Source organism: Mobula hypostoma, chromosome 6 (assembly GCF_963921235.1).
Source record: "Mobula hypostoma chromosome 6, sMobHyp1.1, whole genome shotgun sequence".
Taxonomy (NCBI): Eukaryota; Metazoa; Chordata; class Chondrichthyes; order Myliobatiformes; family Myliobatidae; genus Mobula; species Mobula hypostoma.
This window is the reverse complement of record NC_086102.1, coordinates 133,248,288-133,265,236: the sequence shown is the minus strand read 5'-3', so window position 1 is coordinate 133,265,236 and position 16,949 is coordinate 133,248,288. Positions and strand designations below refer to the sequence as shown.

The 16,949-nt window shown below is 43.4% G+C and overlaps 2 protein-coding genes across 10 annotated transcripts in view; one reads left to right on the top strand and one right to left on the bottom strand.

The window, feature by feature from the left end:
* Positions 1-4,527, bottom strand: part of LOC134348422 (eIF5-mimic protein 2) — a 47,287-nt gene extending 42,760 nt beyond the window's left edge. The window contains exon 1 of the mRNA XM_063051777.1: positions 4,388-4,527. The gene's annotated coding sequence lies outside the window, so the exon portion shown is untranslated. The remainder of the gene's footprint in view (positions 1-4,387) is intronic.
* Positions 4,528-6,593: 2,066 nt separating this feature from the next.
* Positions 6,594-16,949, top strand: part of als2b (alsin Rho guanine nucleotide exchange factor ALS2 b) — a 142,242-nt gene continuing 131,886 nt past the window's right edge. For 3 of the 9 annotated variants that reach the window (XM_063051770.1, XM_063051774.1, XM_063051766.1), the window contains exons 1-2: positions 6,594-6,719; positions 6,819-6,914. The gene's annotated coding sequence lies outside the window, so the exon portion shown is untranslated. Of the gene's footprint in view, positions 6,915-8,531; positions 9,194-16,949 lie in introns of those variants that run through there. The other 6 variants (XM_063051775.1, XM_063051773.1, XM_063051769.1 and 3 more) reach the window with 4 other exon arrangements.

Here is a 16,949-nt window from a genome sequence, read left to right as displayed (position 1 = left end):
TAGCTGATCCACTAGTGAGCTTAACCACAAGCTACTCTAAAAAGCCATCTCATAGGCATTCTAGAAATTCCCCCTCTTGGGACCCAACACCAACCTCATTTTCCCAATCTATCCATATATGGAAATCCCGCATGTCTATTATAACATTGCCTTTTTGGCATGCATTTTCTATTTCCTATTGCAATTTGCAGACCACATCCTTACTACTATTCAGAGGTCTGTATAAGATTTCCATCAAGGTCTTTTTACTCTTGCAATTCCTCAGCTCTACCTACAATGATTCAACACCTTCTGACCTTGTGCCTCCTCTTTCTAATGATTTGATTTCATTGTTTACAAACAGAGCCATGCCACCCCCTCAGCCTCCCTTCCTGTCTTTTCAATACAATGTGTAACCTTGGATGTTAGGCACCAGTGGATGGTGATCGTGGGCATCACAACGATTCAGTGATGCCCACAATGTTGCACATGCATCTGTAACTGTACTACAAGTTCATCCACTTTATTCCGTATACTGTGTGCATTCAAATATAACAGCTTCAGTCCTGTATTTACCCTTTTTGATTTTGACCTCCTTTTACATTGCAACTCAACTTTTCCCTATCATCAGTCTCTCCTTGCTAGCAGTTTTACTACACATTGCCTCTGTTTGTAAACCAACTACCTCATCCTCAACACTACCACTCTGGATCCCATCCCCTTGCTAAATTAGCTTAAACCCACCCGAACACCTGCCCGCGAGGATGTTGGTCTCCCTTGGGTTCAGGTGTAACCCGCTCCTTTTGTACAGGTCATACCTTCTTCCCCAGAAGAGATCCCAATGCTCCATTAACCTGAACCCCTGACCTCTGTACAAATATTCAGGGTGAGTGCAATCTTTCATTATACTGGCTGCTTTAATGAGGCAGCAAGAAGTGTGGACAGAATCCATGGAGGGGAAGGCGATTTTCATGATGTGCTGAGCTCTGTCCACAACTCTCTGCAGTTTCTTTCCATCATGGGCAGAACAGCTGCCATACTAAACTGGAATGCTGCCTCAATGTCTATTGTCCACAGTGATGAAACGTTTATCAATTCCTGCCTGAAAAGTGACTTGGATCCACTCCAGTTTGCCCAGGGATACAACAGGTCCACAGCAGATGCCACTTCATTGGTTCTTCACTCAACCCTGGCACATCTGGACAGCGAAGATGCATACATCAGGATGCTCTTTATTGACTATCTGTCACCAGGTTCAGATATGGCCCAAGTGTGGAGTGAGAGACACTGAAGCAGGTCGATAGTTCACAGACTTTAATACGAACTGTGTTAAAGGGGAAAGAAAACAATAAACTCTAGGCCAAATAGGGCCGCTAACTAAAACTCTCAAATGGAAAAGTGAGACCTACACTGCGAATGAAAAGAACAACTAGAATATAAAACGAATACCATTAGTCTTCAGAGTCAGTTGACTCGACAGTCCAATTTCTCAGGCAAGGCCGAATGCAAACAGGCAGCGAAGTGCTGCTGTGCTGTGTCCAAGTCTCAACAAGCACTGTGACGACAAGTATGGAGTTAAAAATTATCACGATGAAATAATAATTAGCTGACACGAGTATATTCACGAGCGCAATTACTGAGCTGTGTGTCACCATCATTCCCTCAAAACTAATCAATACACTTCAAGATCTTGGCCTCAATACACTCTAGTGCAATTGAATCCTTGATTTCTTTACTTGCAGACCCAAATTTCTTCAGGTTGACAACTGTCACAATGTGTGCTGGCAATATCGGAGCCCAAGTGCGGAGGAACAACAGGCTCTCCGATATAGAGATGGAAACAAGATAATTCCAAGAACATTGGTGAACTGGACAAGCAATTCCGCAAGAAGTAACATTCTCAAAACTAGGATCATGCAATTAGCGTTATTTGGGCATCTACTTAAGCAATACAAACAACAAGGAATCCCTGAGCCTATCAAAATACAGTAAATTTAACAAGCTTAAACAGAGGCACCAGAACTCACAGACATTACAAAGAGTGAGTCGCTCGAGAAAAACACAAGGAAATCTAAACGATTAATGACTTGTTAAATAACAATTAACTAATTCAGGTGGTCTAAAAACCTCATAGCCTACAGGACCCCCTCCCTATGGACAGCACCTAATGGCCCAGGCGGACCTGAAAGCTCGAGATCCAGGGACAACTTGAGAGATCTGGGGAGCTCAAGAGGGAACTCAAAGAGACTTGAGGACTTCAAGAGGCAGAGAAACCTGGGAACCCAGAGAGACTGAAAGAGCGGAGAACTTTGAGGTGAACCTCAAGCAAGATCAGGAAGCCTCAAGGAGAACCTCAAGTGGGGCTCCAAGAGGGAGGCTTGGGAGTTCTCGAGATGGGGAGAACATTGATAAAACTTTGGAAAATTTGAAAAAAAAACTTTAAGATGTTGTTAAGTCCTTGGGAAACCTTGAGAACCCTTTACACTTAGGCTGGGACACTTAGACCCGGAAATAAACTTTGAGACCCAGAAACTTGAGACTTGAAAACATGAAGTTCAAGACCTAGGGAAGGAGCTTGAAAGGATTTTGCTCACACTGTTTACTCTTAACTATTTTCCAGGAGCAATTTGGATACAGAAGGCTGTACTCTCGATTTTACAGATTGGGACAGCATAGACAGGCTCTTCTTCAGGTTGAAAACCTAAATCACTGTTTCATTCATTACATGAAAGTTCAATTTTCGCAGTCTGTATCATGATTTTCATTAAGGTTAAATATAGGGTAGCTTATTCTTGATAGGGTTACTTGCAAGGAAAAACATCAGGAAAGGGGAAGTTCTTCCTAAATTCATGCTATTGTCTTGAATGTTGATTTATTGAATCAAACAAACTTTATCAATGATGCAAACACGAGGAATTCTGCAGATGCTGCAGATTCAAGCAACACACATCAAAGTTGCTGGTGAACGCAGCAGGCCGGGTAACATCTCTAGGAAGAGGTACAGTCGACATTTCGGGCTGAGATCCTTCATCAGGACTAACTGAAGGAAGAGTTAGTAAGAGATTTGAAAGTTGGAGGGGGAGGGGGAGATCCAAAATGATAGGAGAAGACAGGAGGGGGAGGGATGAAGCCAAGAGCTGGACAGGTGATTGGCAAAAGGGATATGAGGGGATCATGGGACAGGAGGTCCAGGGAGAAAGAAAAGGGGGAGGGGGGAAAAACCCAGAGGATGGGCAAGAGGTATAGTGAGAGGGACAGAGGAAGAAAAAGGAGAGAGAGAGAGAAAGAATATGTGTATATAAATAAATAACGGTTGGGGTATGAAGGGGAGGTGAGGCATTAGCGGAAATTTGCGAAGTCAATGTTCATGCTATCAGGTTGGAGGCTACCCAGATGGAATACAAGGTGTTGTTCCTCCAACCTGAGTGTGGCTTCATCCCCAGACAGTCCTTCCAGGTGAGGCAACACTTTACCTGTGAGTCAGCTGGGGTGATATACTGCGTCCGGTGCTCCCGATGTGGCCTTCTATATATTGGCAAGACCCGACGCAGACTGGGAGATCATTTCACTGAATACCTACGCTCTGTCCACCAGAGAAAGCAGGATCTCCCAGTGGCCACACATTTTAAGTCCATGTCCCATTCTGATATGTCTATCCATGGCCTCCTCTACTGTAAAGATGAAGCCACACTCAGGTTGGAGGAACAACACCTTATATTCCGTCTGGGTAGCCTCCAACCTGATGGCGTGAACATTGACTTCTCAAACTTCTGCTAATGCCCTGCCTCCCCCTTGTACCCCATCTGTTATTTATTTATATACACACATTCTTTTTCTCTCTCTCCTTTTTTTCCCTCTGTCCTTCTCACTATACCCCTTGCCCATCCTCTGGGTTTTTTGCCCCCATCCCCCTTTTCTTTCTCCCTGGGCCTCCTGTCCCATGATCCTCTCATATCCCTTTTGCCAATCAACTGTCCAGCTCTTAGCTCCATCCCTCCCTCTCCTGTCTTCTCCTATCATTTTGGATCTCCCTCTCCCCCTCCCACTTTCAAATCTCTTACTATCAGTTAGTCCTGACGAAGGGTCTCGCCCCGAAACTTCCACTGTACCTCTTCCTAGAGATGCTGCCTGGCCTGCTGCATTCACCAGCAACTTTATCAGTGAAGTTGCTTGAAGCATTCAATTGTTGTGCAGACTTGAATCAGGGGATCCCAAAGCTGGGAACCCAGGTATTTATGACTTGAAAAGCATGCAACAGAGACTGGAGAAACTTAGAACACAGACGAGAGAAGCTCAGAACACTGCCTCAGAATGTGGGCTTGAGAAACTTAGAACATGGACTAAAGAAGCTCAGAATGTAAACTTGAGAAACTCAGAATGAGGACTTGAGAATAGGTAGCATTCTCACCTAAAGCCGACTGATGTCAAAACACTGCTGGGCCCATTACTTAGCACGGTCCTTCTGTCATGAAGTGCACTGGCAATATCAGAACCCAAGTGTGGAGTAACGACAGACTCTGATGTAGACACGACAACGAGAGTTTAATCATCATAATTCCAACAAAACATCAGTGGCTCAGCTGTGCGACGTTGCAAGAAGTAACATTCTCAAAACTAGGACCCTGCAATGAGCATCCGCTTAAATAATACAAGTAATACTGAACCTTGAGCCTATCAAAATAAAATTAGCAATCTTAAACAGAAAGCACCAGGAGACCACATTACAAAGAGTGAGTCACTGCAGAAAAACACAAGGAACTCACAAATGATTAACAACTTGTTGTTAAACAACAATTAATCAATTCAGCTGCTCTGAAAACCTCAGAGCCCACACTCTCCGTCGCCCTACACAGGCCCAAAGAGCTCATTACAGCAACAACTCCCCTACAAGTTTAAACAAGAGAAAATCTGCAGCTGCTGGAAATCGAAGCAACACACACAAAATGCTGGAGGAACTCAGCAGGCCGGGCAGCATCTATGGAAAAGAGTACAGTCGATGTTTCGAGCCAAGGCCCTTCATCCTGCTGAAAGACCTCAGCTCAAAATGCTGACTATTTACTCTTTTCCATTGATGCTGCCTGACCTGCTGAGTTCCTCCAGCATTTTGTGTGTGTTGCTCCTCCACAAGCTCCATCAGCACAGGTGCACCACAAGGTTGCGTGCTTTGACCCCTGCCCTACTTGCTCTACACAGCTCCAAGGCCACATATCAGTTTGCTGATGTTACCACTGTCATAGGTTGAATCAAAGGTGGTAACAAATCAGCATATAGGAGGGAGATTGAAAATCTGGCTGTGTGGTGCTATAACAACAACCTCGTACTGAATGTCAGCAAGACCAAGGAGCTGATTATTGACTCCAGGGGGAGGAAACTTGAGTTCCAAGAGCCAGTCCTCAAGCACGGATAAGAGGTGGAGAGGTCAGCAACTTTAAATCCCTTGGCATTATCATTTCAGAGAACCTGTCCTGGGTCCGTAAGTACAATTACAAAGAAAACACAGCAGTGCCGCTATTTTCTTAGGAGTTTGTGAAGATTCAGCATGACATCTAAAACTTTTGCTATCTTCTATAGATGTATAGTGGAGCTTCTATTGACTGGCTGCATCACAGTCTTGTACGGAGACACCAATGCCTTTGAATGGAAAATCCTACAAAATGTAATGCATGTGGCCAGTCCATCATGGGTAAAGCCCTCCCCACCATTGAGCACATCTACACGGAACTTTATCACAGGAAGCAAGCATCCATCATCAGGGACCCCCATCACCTAGGTCATGCTCTCATCTCATGGCTGCCTTCAGGAAGAAGGGTACAGGAGCTTCAGGACTCACACCACCAGGTTCAGCAACAGTTATTACCCCTCAACCACCAGACTCTTGAACCAAAAGGGGATAACTTCCCTCATCTTCATTTACCCTATCACTGAACTGTTCCCACAACCTATAGACTCACTTTCAAGGTCTCTTCATCCCATGTTCTCAATATTTATTGCTTATTTATTATTCTTTTTTTGTTTTCTTTTGTATTTTCACAGTTTGTTATCTTTTGAACGCTGGTTGTCTGCATTGTCGGTGTGGTCTTTCATTGCTTCTATCACAGTTATTGGATTTATTGAGTATGCCTGCATGAAACTGAGTCTCAGGGTTGTGTATGGTGACATATACTTTGATAATAAATTTACCTTGAACTTTGAACTTTGATGCATCCAAGTGCATTCTATGGTATATCTATAAAAATTGCCGAGGGTCAATGAAGATATACCAAATTTCTTTAGACTTTGGAGGATTCAGAAGTGCTGGTGTGGACTTTTAGGCTATGACATCTACATGGTTTGACAAAGACAGGCTACTTGTGATGTTTACACCTATTGTTCCTGCTGCGCACATGAATAATAGAATCTAGAGGGAGCCTATTAACTTGTAGTGAATGCAAAAAGAGATTAAAGTAAACTGAGTGTCAATGTGTTGTTGATAGGTGATGAGGCTTGGTGGACTGTGTCTATGGCTATGACTGAAAGCAGGACGTGGCCAGTCGTCATTGCATCCTGGTGTATCTGAAAATAAACTAACCTCATCTGATAACGATACAAGATATACAGTACTTTGGACTAGAGCAGTAACCATCTGTTGCACATGGTCGATCCATTCTAACTTCATTGGGTTAGCTATAAACATGTGCCAATGGACTTCCTGAAATGCAGTGACAAGAGCTGTCTGCAGTACCGCAGCTGTGGCTTGAATGGTTACACTTTAACCTCTTAATTCTTCTATTTTATGCTCAGTTAAAATGTTAAGAAAAAGAATCCCATACTTTTTCTTAATCACAATAATATATTTCTAGGTAAACACGAGGAATACTGCAGATGCTGGAAATTCAAGCAACACACATCAAAGTTGCTGGTGAACGCAGCAGGCCAGGCAGCATCTCTAGGAAGAGGTACAGTCAACGTTTTGGGTCTAGGGATCTTTGGACTCCTCTATTTCTTTATGCTTCTCAGTACTCTAATGTCATTGTGTACTTTCATCACTCGTTTTCCCTGACCAAATACATTGCCTCACATCTCTGTATCCAATTCCATTTGCTATTTTTTCACTACCTGACTAGTCTTTTGATGTCCTTCTGCAATCTAAGGTTTTCTTCCTCATTATTAACCACATAGTCAACTTCTGTATGATCCATAAAGTTCTTAATTGTGCCGTCTATACAAATAGCGCTAAAGTATATTGTTAAAAGAAAGAAACCAGTGATGAAGCTTACCGAAGTCCCTTGACACTGACCTTTTCCTTTCCTGCTACTGAGTTCGTGTTGTGTTCAAAATAAGATAGTCTGCTCTATCCTAAGGGCCTGTATTTTTCTACCAAATAGAGCCTGATCAAAAACTTTGCTGACGTCATTTAAATTAAATGTGGTTTATTGACCGATGCATTGCTTTCTGAACACTGTTTCTGATCACAGTGTCTTTCAAAGTGATGGTTTATATTATCCCAGAGAATTGTATTCTAATGATTCACCACTGGTTAGGATGGCTGCACCATAATCAACGTATAGCTTACCGAGCAAAACACACAAAATGCTGGAGGAACTCAGCAGGCCAGGCAGCATCTATGGAAAAAGTACAGTCCTGCCGAAGGGTCTCGGCCCAAAACGTCAACTGTACCATTTTCCGTAGATGCTGCCTGACCTGCTGAGCTCCTCCAGCATTGGGTGTGTGTTGCTTGGATTTCCAGCATCTGCAGATTTCCTCTTGTTCATACCTTACCGGGTTGGCGAAAAGCTGTGAACTCACCTGCACTGTGATCTGGTATATAAAACAGATGGAGATATCCAGATGCACAGTGTTGGGCAGGAACAGATCTTTATCCACCACATACTTCTAGCCTTTTAAAAAAAAATTACAGTTGGTTGATAGCTATTTGGCTTAAAGCTCAACAGAAAAAGAGATTGAAACCCGCTAATCTTTTATTTTACTCCATCGTTGTGTGTTCAAAACCATGACAATTTAAGAATGTGGAACTCCAAGGCACAGTGTCACCTCATGATAGAGTAATTAGTATAACGATGCGAACCCACAGCGTAAGGTACCCTGAGGAAACAATGCACCGAGTAGTCTAGGGGAACGATATAACTCAAAAGCATAGCGGATTCAATCAAACCACAGCACAGACTATTGGAAAGAAACAATATACCCCCTGAGCACAGAATAGCCTAAAGAAACAATTTCACTCAGGACACATCACAACCTCGGGACATGATGTAACCTTACAGCGCGGTATACTAGCCCAGAGCAACCGAGGAACACGGTAGCTCTGAGTGCCGTGCATCATCAGAGTACAGTGTACCTGAAGAGACTTTGTAGCCTTGTTCCATGTCTCCGGGATAGGCATATGTTCATGGAGTACACCTTAATACCAAAGAACGATCTCACCAAAGGAAACAGTATAACCTTGTAGCACTCAAAGAGCGGCATCATTTAAAGAATCAGTCTATCTCTGGAGCATAGGATAGGACACAAAGTGATTGAAAGAAACAAAGTATCCAGAGAGTACAGTGTAATCTAGAGGGACAAAGTAATCCCTTGGGTAATGTACCCAGAAAACATCAGAGGACACTGTAATCAAATGAAACATTTGTGTCCCAGACCAGTGCGTAGAATAGCCGAAGGATACAGTAACCCTAAATTATAGTTTAGCCCAGCACCGAAAGACACAATATATTATAATCCTGATGAGCAGAGAACATAAGAATACAACGTAAGCCCGAAACGCAAAGGAAACTAAGAAATAATATAACCGAGGAGCCCTGGGTAACAATGTGTTCTCGGGTATAGACTAACTCCAAAGCAGCATATTAACTCCGCTGAAGTTTCTTTTTTCATTATATTCATCAATTTCACTTATTTCTGCCCCACTCTCCAAATGAAAGTACATCACTTTAAATGTTCACTTGGCACATATTTTGCTTCTCTTTCGAATACTCCCTCGATGCTTATCTCTCATTTCCTCTGTCAATCTGGCTTTCACTCCTCCTTTCAAAACGCGTTTCCCACCAGTCTTCGCGTGTTCTGGTCTGCATCGGCCCCTGTGTAGGCCGTGCTTCCAGGGCGAAATCTGGCCCTGTAGCCGATCCGACGCCGGCCACGGGAGGAAAGGTAAGGCCAAGGCAAGGGAGCGGGCGAAAAGGATCTGGTGAGGAGCGAAGGTCCTGTGTAAAGCACGGTGAGAGTGATTTTGTGAGTGAGTCAGTGTGAGAATCAATCAGGTTCCTTGTTTGTGTCAGAGTGCGAGAATATGTGTGTGTCAGTGTGCGAATGAGACTGAGAGAGTGTGAGAATACGTATGTGTCCGAACGTGAAATAGTATGTATCAGAGTGTGTGGATGTGTATGTGTGTTAGAAAATGTGGTAATGTGTGTCAGAGAGAATGTGAGTGTGTGTGTGTGTCAGCGAATGTATGAATGTGTGTGACGGGAGTGTGTATGTGTCAGTTAGTGTGGGAATGTGTGAGTGTCTGCTAATTTGTGATTGTGTTTGTGTGTGTGTGTCAGAGAGAGTACGTGTATCAGAATCTATGTATAAGTGTGAAATCCGAGTGTCAGAGTATTGGATTTTGCTTAAGTGTCTGAGAGTGTGGGATTGTGTGCGAGTGACAGAGAGTATGGGATTATGTGTGAGTGTCAAGAGAGTGTGGGATTATGTGTGAGCGTCAGAGAGTATGGATTATGTGTGAATGCCAGGGAGTGTGGGATTGTGTGTGAGTGTCAGAGAGTGTGGGATTGTGTGTGAGTGTCAGAGAGTATGGGATTATGTGTGAATGCCAGAGGGTGTGGGATTGTGTGTGAGCGTCAATGAGTGTGGGATTATGTATGAATGCCAGAGAGTGTGGGATTGTGTGTGAGTGTCAGAGAGTGTGGGATTAAGTGTGAGTGTCAGAGAGTGCGGGATTGTGTGTGAGTGTCAGGGACAGTGGGATTATGTGTGAGGGTCAGAGACTGGGATTATGTGTGAGTGTAAGAGAGTGTGGGATTATGTGTGAGGGTCAGAGAGAGTCTGATTATCTGAGTGTCAGAGAGTGTGGGATTATGTGTGACTGGCAGAGAGTGTGGGATTCTGTGTAAATGTCAGTATGGGATTGTGTGTGGGATTAAGTGTAGGGGATTACGTGTAAGAGCAGAGAGTGTGAGATTATGTGTTATTGTCAGAGTGTAGGATTATGTGTGAATATCAGAGAGTGTGGGATTATGTGTGAGTGTCAGAGAGTGTGGGATTGTGTGTGAGTGTCGGAGAGTGTGGGATTATGTGTGAGTGTCAGAGAGTGTGGGATAGTGTGTGTGAGTGTCAGAGAGTGTGGGATTGTGTATGAGGGTCAGGGTGAGTGGGATTATGTGTGGCATCAGAGAGTTTAGGATTATGGATGAGTGTCCATATGGGATTATGTGTGAGAAACAGAGAGTGTGAGATTATGTGTGATTGTGTCAGAGTGTAGGATTATGTGTGTATGTCAGAGAGTGTGGGATTATGTGTGAGTGGGAATGTGTGTGAGTTTCTGGGATTATGTGTAAATATAGAGAGTGAGGGATTACGTGTGTGTGTCAGAGAGTGTGGGATTATGTGTGAGTGTCAGAGAGTGTGCCATCGTGTGTGAGTGTCGGTGAATGGGATTATATGTGGCATCAGAGAGTGTGGGATTATGGGTGAGTGTCAGTATGGAATTATGTGTGAGTATCAGAGAGCGTGAGATGATGTGTGATTGTCAGAGACTATGGGATTATGTGTGCGTGTCATAGAGTGTGTGATTGTGTGTGAGTGTCAGGGTGAGTGGGATTATGCATAGCATCAGAGAGTTTGGGATTATGGGTGAGTGTCAGTATGGGATTATGTGTGAGATCCAGAGAGTGTGAGATTATGTGTGATTGTCAGAGTGTAGGATTACGTATGAATATCAGAGAGTGTGGGAATATGTCTGGGAATGTGTGTGAGTTTCTGGGATTATGTGTAAGTGTAGAGAGTGAGGGATTATGTGTGCGTGTCAGAGAGTGTGGGATTATGGGTGAGTGTCAGCATGGAATTATGTGTGAGTATCAGAGAGTGTGAGATGATGTGTGATTGACAGAGACTGTGGGATTATGTGAGAGTATCATAGAGTGTGGGATTATGTGTGAGTGTCATAGAGTATGGGATTATGTGTGAGTGTCATAGAGTGTGGGATTATGTGTGAGTGTCATAGAGTATGGGATTATGTGTGAGTGTCATAGAGTGTGGGATTATGTGTAAGTGTAGAGAGTGAGGGATTATGTGTGTGTGTCAGAGAGTGTGGGATTGTGTGAGGGTCAGTATACGATTGTGTGTGGGATTATGTGAGTGTCAGAGAGTGTGGGATTATCTGTGACTGGCAGAGAGTGTGGGATTGTGTGTGGGATTAAGTGTGGGGGGGATTACGTGTAAAAGCAGAGAGTGTAAGATTATGTGTGATTGTCAGAGAGTGTGCCATTGTGTGTGATTGGCAGAGAGTGTGGGATTGTGTGTGAGTGTCGGAGAGTGTGGGATTGTGTGTGAATGTCATAGAGTGTGGGATTAGGTGTAAATATAGAGAGTGAGGGATTATGTGTAAGTATAGAGAGTGAGGGATTATGTGTGTGTGTCAGAGAGTGTGGGATTGTGTGAGGGTCAGTATAGGATTGTGTGCGGGATTATGTGTAAGTGTAGAGAGTGTGGGATCACCTGTGAGTGTCAGAGTGTGTGGATTGTGTGTAGTGTCAAAGAGAGTTTGGGATGATGTGTGAGTGTCAGAGAGTGTGGGATTATGTGTGTGTCAGAGAGTGTGGGATTATCTGTCAGTGTCAGTATGGGATTATGTGTGAGGGGCAGAGAGTGTGGGATTGTGTGTGAGTGTCAGAGAGTTTGGGATAATATGTGAGTGTCAGAGAGTATGGGATTGTGTATAAATGTCAGGGACAGTGGGATTATATGTGAGGTTCAGAGAGTGTGGGATTATGTGTGAGTGTCAGAGAGTGTGGGATTATCTGTCAGTGTCAGTATGGGATTATGTGTGAGTGTCAGAGAGTGTGGGATTATTTGTGAGTGTCAGAGAGTGTGGGATTATCTGTCAGTGTCAGAGAGTATGGGATTATGTGTGAGTGTCAGAGAGTGTGAGATTATTTGTGAGTGTCAGAGAGTATGGGATTATCTGTCAGTGTCAGAGAGTGTGGGATTATCTGTCAGTGTCAGAGAGTGTGGGGTTGTGTGTGTGTCAGAGAGTGTGGGATTATCTGTCAGTGTCAGAGAGTGTGGGATTGTGTGTGAGTGTCAGAGAGTGTGGGATTATGTGTGAGTGTCAGAGTGTGGGATTATTTGTCAGTGTCAGTATGGGATTATGTGTGAGGGTCAGAGAGTGTGGGATTGTGTGTGAGTGTCAGAGAGTGTGGGATTGTGTGTGAGGGTCAAAGAGAGTTTGGGATAATATGTGAGTGTCAGAGAGTATGGGATTGTGTATGAGTGTCAGGGACAGTGGGATTATATGTGAGGTTCAGAGAGTGTGGGATTATTTGTGAGTGTCAGTGTGGGATTATGTGTGAGTGTCAGAGAGTGTGAGATTATTTGTGAGTGTCAGAGAGTATGGGATTGTGTATGAGTGTCAGGGACAGTGGGATTATATGTGAGGTTCAGAGAGTGTGGGATTATGTGTGAGTGTCAGAGAGTGTGAGATTATTTGTGAGTGTCAGAGAGTGTGGGATTGTGTATGTGTGTCAGAGACTGTAGGATTATGTGTGAGTGTCCAAGAGTGTGTGATTATGTGTGAGTGTCATAGGCTACGTCCACACTACGCCAGATAATTTTGAAAACAAAGCTTTTTCTCTTTTGTTTTGACCCTCCATCCACACTGAAACGGCGTTTTAATCCCCCAAAAATGGAGATTTTGGAAAACACTCTCTAGAGTGTGTAAATTGTTTCGCATTGTAGTGTGGATGGGGTAACCGGAGAGATTTAAAAACATTGTCATGACAACACCACAACAACAATGCTTTTTCTGCTTCTGCTTGGTACTGTGCAAGCACTGCCGGACGGCTGTTATAACGTGCAGTTGGTGTGAACGGCATGAGAGTTAAATTGTAAAGTGAGCTTTTTTGGCTAGTTCCCCTAAATTGATTTGATTGAGTCTATCTTTAAAAATATTAATGTCAGAAATACTGCAGATGTCTGGCAGCAGAAGATTCCAATCTCTTGTTGATCTTGAAGAGGACAGCTTAATGCGTGGGTTATTTACTTTATTGTCTACGTTAATAGTTTGTTTGGAATTAAACATCTCTACTGCTTTGCTGACTTGTAGTCGTTTGTAACTCGCAGAAACAGCTCGACTTCATTGTCTGTCTAAACAAAGAAGTCCGGTCTGCTTTTTCCAGCGGAGGTTTTCTTTGTATTCCTTGAAGGCATCTTTCTTTCTGTTGTTGGTACTCTAGTTTTATTGTATAGAAATAGCACAACGCCACTGCGGGAACGTAAATATTATACCATTTCCTCTTCGCTTGTTTTTTGTAGATGTGTCTGCACATGCCCAGTAGGAGTAGGTTCGCCCGAATATCCGTTTTGGTGTGGACAGAGATATTTTGAAAAAACGCGTAGTGTGGACGCCTGTCATTTTTACTCGAAACCGGCGTCTTCAAAATTATCTGGTCTAGTGTAGACATAGCCATAGAGTGTGGGATTATGTGTGACTAGCAGAGAGTGTGTGATTGTGTGTGAGTGTCGGAGAGTGTGGGATTGTGTGTGAGTGTCAGAGTGTAGGATTATGCGTGAATGTCAGAAAGTGTGGGATTATGTGTGAGTGAACAGAGTGTGGGAATATGTGGGGATTGTGTGTGGGTTTCTGGGATTATGTGTAAGTGTAGAGAGTGTGGGGTTATGTGTGAGGGTCAGAGAGTGTGGGATTGTGTGTGAGTGTCAGGGTGAGTGGGATTGTGTGTGAGTGTCAGGGTGAGTGGGATTATGTGTGGCGTCAGAGAGTGTGGGATTATGGGTGAGTGTCAGTATGGGATTATGTGTGAATATCAGAGAGAGTGAGATTTTGTGTGATTGTCAGAGACTGTGGGATTATGTGTGAGTGGAAGAGAGTGTGGGATTGTGTGTGAATGCCAGAGAGAGTGCGATTGAGTGTGAGAGTCAGATAGTGTGGGATTGTGTGTGAGTGTCAGGGAGTGTGGGATTGTGTGTGAGTGTCAGAGAGTGTGGGATTATGTGTGAGTGTCAGAGTGTAGGATTGTATGTGAGTGTGGCTCTATGTACTTAATGTGTTGTTACTGCAATAACACAACTAAAGCCATCTGTGTTAGGCAATGATAGAACTCTCTCCAACATTACAGTGTCACAGTAACAAACTTGCTCCTTTTTATGCAGTGACTCTATATTCACTGACATTCTGGTGTACTATAGCGACCATTCCTGAACCCCCAAGATTATACTTTAACAGTGTGCATCCACTGGTGATTTACCCAGTGCTATAGTCTCAGGGCTCTATGTATCGATATCGTGTGTACTTCAGCGGCCACTTTATCTGTTACTTCCTGTACCTAATAAAGTGGCCACTGAGTGTACGCTGGTGTTCATCTGCTGCTGAATCAAGATTCGATGTGTTGTGCATTCAGAGATGCTGTGCTGCACACAAATGTTGTAATATGTGGTTATTTGAGTTACTGTCGCCTTCCTGTCAGTTTGAAACAGTCTGGCCATTCTCCTCTGACCTCTATCATTAACGAGGCATTTTTCCGACAGAACTGCAACTCACTGGATTGTTTCTCATGTCGTTCTCCTTAAACTCTCAAGACTGTTGTATGTGAAAATCTCAGGAGATCAGCAATTTCTGAGATACTCAATTCACAACATCTGGCACCAACAATCATTCTATGGTCAAAGTCACTTAGGTCACATTTCTTTCCCATCATGATGTTTGGTCTGAAGAACAACTGAACCTCTTGACCATGTCCGCGTGCTTTAACACACTGAGTTGTTGCCACATGATTAGCTGATTAGATATTTGCTTTAATGAGCAGGTGTACCTAACTGTATTTGTTATGCAGTAAGTCTTGTATTGACCATCCAGTGATTTTGTTTTCTCACTGAAATGTACCTACAGTATGAGTAATGACACTCCATTTTTACAGAGTAACAGAACTGTACCTTACCAGTACTAAGTATCCCAGTGTTTTATATTTACAGTCCTGCAGCTGCTTGTGCCATCCTTTGCTCTATCAAACCTACCTTGTCTAATACTGTGTCCTGGTACTCTACATTACACAACCTGAGTTTATTGGAAATGACTGTGGAGGTATATCAATGATGACTTGTTCCCCTGGTATGCAATAGCTGTTGTTTAAATATTGCAGTATTGTAAGTACAAACCAACATGTTAGGGCAACAGGCAAACATTTTTCCAATTGTGTTTTGCAATGCTCTAACTGGAATATCAGGGTGTGCTGAAGTAATTGTGCTTATATGAGACTGCTGTAGGTTTCACTTAGGGACTGAATAGAGTGTGCAGTTTCATTGGATAGGAGCACTGTTATCACTGGCACAGCCAAGACATTTGTAGAGTCATCAGGACCATTTACTGTTAGAAAGCAGAAGTTGCTAGTTTGTAATGACAGTAGTGAGTATTCATTATCTTATATTAACAGGCTCTAATTTGGTACTGTCTTTATTCATCCCCCTTCCCTTTTTGGCCTATGTCCGCAGACGGCGGTGGAGACAAGTCTTTGGATATGATTAAAGCGGAGGCTGGTAGGTTCTTGATTGGTCAGGGTATCAAAGGTTACAGGGAGAATGGAGTTGAGAGGGATAATAAATCAGCCTTGATGGAATGACAAAGCAGACTTGATGGGCCAAATGCCCTAATTCAGCTGCTATGTTTTATGGTCTGAAAATACAGTATCTCCTCTACATTTACCTGGCAATTTATTGAAAGACTTCTATAGGGTAATTTCTTAGATTTTTTTTCCCTTTCTGGAGTAATGAATTCAGACCTGTTCAATCTATCTTGATTTATGATCTCTGATTCCAGTATTACTGCTGTGAATTTTTTTCTCAATGCTTCCATATTTTATAATTTGGGATTATAAGTATTCCCAAAGTAAGATCTAAACAAAGTTCAGTACAACATTAGTATGACCGTTTTCTCAGATCCTTTGTCTCTGTTGCATCTGTTCCCAGGATGAGGTCTTCCTTTCTAGGACATTAGAGATGCCCTCCTCCCTTAAGGAATTGGGTTTCCCTTTCTCCACCATTGATGTTGCCCTCACCCACATTTCCTGGACATCTGCGCTCACCACTTCTGCCCATCACCTTAACAGGGATAGAATTCCTCGTCTTCAACTACCACCCCATAAGCCTCCACACCCAGCATCTCATTCTCCACAACTTCCACCGTCTTCAATGGGACCCTATCACCAAGCACACCTTTACCTCCCACGTACTCTCCACTTTTCACAGGGATCACACCCTCCATGATTCCCTTGTCCATTCATCCATCCCCAAGTAATCTCCCTCCTGACCCCCCTTTACCTCTTCTCTTCTCCTCACCAGTGTATCACCTCCCCTCAGTTCCTTTCCTCCTTTTCTTTCACCAGTGGTCCACTTTCCTCTCCTATCTGATTCTTTTTCTCTCCAGCCATTTACCTTTTTAACGTGTCACCTCCCAGCTTCTTACTTCAAAATGCTCCCTCACTCACCTGGCATCACCTATCACCTTCTAGTTTGTACTCCATCCCCTCTCCCCACCTTCTTGTTCTGGCTTCTTCCCTCTTCCTTTCCATCCCTGATGAAGGATGTCAGCCCAAAACGTCAACTGTTTATTCATTTCCATAGACACTGCCTGACTTGCTGAGTTCCTGCGGCATTTTGTGTGTGCTGCTTTGGATTTCCAGCATCTGCGGAATCTCTTGAGATTAGTATGATCTTCCTACTTTTTAATTCAGTTCAGTTACAAG